Source organism: Bos mutus, chromosome 1, assembly GCF_027580195.1.
Source record: "Bos mutus isolate GX-2022 chromosome 1, NWIPB_WYAK_1.1, whole genome shotgun sequence".
NCBI classification, from domain to species: domain Eukaryota; kingdom Metazoa; phylum Chordata; class Mammalia; order Artiodactyla; family Bovidae; genus Bos; species Bos mutus.
In genome coordinates, this window is record NC_091617.1 from 39,601,588 (window position 1) to 39,603,897 (window position 2,310).

The 2,310-nt window shown below is 33.4% G+C and overlaps 1 non-coding gene across 1 annotated transcript; it reads right to left on the minus strand.

The window, feature by feature from the left end:
- Nucleotides 1–235: 235 nt before the first annotated feature.
- Nucleotides 236–308, minus strand: TRNAW-CCA (transfer RNA tryptophan (anticodon CCA)). The gene has a single exon. It is a non-coding gene; the product is annotated as a tRNA-Trp (tRNA).
- Nucleotides 309–2,310: the final 2,002 nt, after the last annotated feature.

Sequence of the window (2,310 nt, forward strand, 5' to 3'; positions counted from 1 at the left end):
GACTCTGATGCTGGGAGGGATTGGGGGCAGGAGGAGAAGGGGATGACAGAGGATGAGATGGTTGAATGGCATCACTGACATGAGTATGAGTTCTGACCCTAAAGTGAAAGTGAAGTCGTTCAGTCATGTCTGACTCTTTGCGACCCTGTGGACTGTAGCCTACCAGGCTTCTCTGTCCATGGGATTCTCCAGGCAAGAATACTGGAGTGGGTTACCATTTCCTTCTCCAGGGGTTCTTCCTGACCCAGGGATCGAACCTGGGTCTCCTGCATTGGAGGCAGATGCTATAACCTCTGAGCCACCAGGGAAGCCCTAAGTGTCACACTTTAAAATATGATTTTATGTTCTTCTCTCACTACTTTGACGAATGTTACAGCATTTTGTCTCAGGTGACTCTTTTCATAAATAAACCTTGTCCAGCTTAATCCACTTTTTGAGCTATCCTTCAATAATTTTCAGGCCATTTGTGGTTTAACTTTTTCTTTTTCCTGTCATTGATACAGGAACATATACATACATACTACTGAGCTTAGCCAATTAAGCAATATATTTTCATGAATCATTAATTTCAAAAATAGTATATGTTAAAACATAATCTTGTTTTTATATAGTTCATTTGACCAAAAAGTAATTTGTTTTAATATTTAAGTTTTGGGATTTTCCCATATGCAGCTTAAAAATGTCTATGCTTATTCTTTTATATCTTTTAGGAGTATAGATGAAGCAATTTCAAAATTAATAAAAACTCTATTCTTTACCATTTCAATCTGTCAGTAATAAAATATACTGCATTTTATCATGTCCAAATTCAAGGCAAGACTCATGGTATGGAAAATGTCAACATTTTCACACAGAGCAAACATCACTGAAAAGATCTAACTATCCTTGGAATGAACTTTTCGACTAGGAGTCTTTGAAAGCAATGATCACTTTTTTTAAAATTTACTGTTACTAATTTCATCAATAAGTTTATAATCAACTTTTTTTTCAATGTTTTTTTTGTCAGATATAAGTGTAAAATAAAAAAGAGAACTGACTGATGGAGGATTTAAAGTGGCATGTGAGACAGATGTGAGGAATATCAAGTTCAAACACTTTGAGGAGATAATGAGTTTGGATATTGGTAGAAAATAAAACATATCTCCCTAAAGACTAGTAAATAAGGGACAAGTTGGTATACATTAGAGAAGTAGGTCAGTTGAATATTTTTGGTCATGATAAATAGCACTTTTTGGATTTTAACTAAATGATAATTCATTGAGTAAAATTATGACATGAATTGACTTACACTTTACAAGTATTCAGGGGAGATTTAACTGTAAAGTGGACCACTTATATGTGGGATTTTTTCAATAACTACATATTACAGTACTACAGGATCCTTGATTGGTTTAATACACAGATATGGAACATCATTTAGAGATGAATTTGCCACTGAATAGAGGGGCTGTTCCCCTAACCCCCACTGTTGCTCAAGGGTCAACTGTAATTATTTTCCCTGTAATTCAAAATATTTAATTTTAGAAACAATTATTTTGGGAAATGTCCCACAGACTTCACGAGACTTCCCAAGAAATGTTAAGACTGCCCGAATGAATTAGGACGTTGGAGAAACAGCAAACATGGAAAAAACAAAAACAAACAAACGAAACTAAAAGACTTCTCCAGTACATCAAAGATGAAATGACAGTTTGACCTATGATTGTGGTACTAAAAATGGATGTCAATGGATATTTTTAAAACATATTTCAGAAGTAATGCAAAAGGACTTGTTAGTGTTTGAATGTAGAGATGAGGGAAAAAAATCAAGGATGACTCATAGACTTCAGTTATGAGCATTGTGTAGTGACATTTATAAGCTATTTTCTCCTTGCATTCTGAGTCCTACTTAAAATTAACTCTTAATGGTTAAGAAAAAACACTGTTTTATTTGATATTTCTTTAAATAAAAGTAAAACAGAGGAAATGATGTTTTGAAAATCAGATATAATGATTTTTTTTTTTTTTAGTTTTCTGTATTCTAAAATGAAAAGACCTAGAATAGTATAATTTGATAAAATGATACTCAGATTTGGATTATCATCATATGGCTGGTTCATCATGATGGAATTTTCACATCTGAATTAGCATTTGAGTTAGCTAGAAAATAAACATGTTGAGTTACAAATAATATAAATTTAAGTTTTTAGTTATATATTCAACTATTTTGTACTTGACATAGTGCAATCATGGTTCTTTCCATTCAGTTCAGTTCAGTTCAGTTCAGTTGCTCAGTCGTGTCTGAGTCTTTGCGACCCCACGAATCGCAGC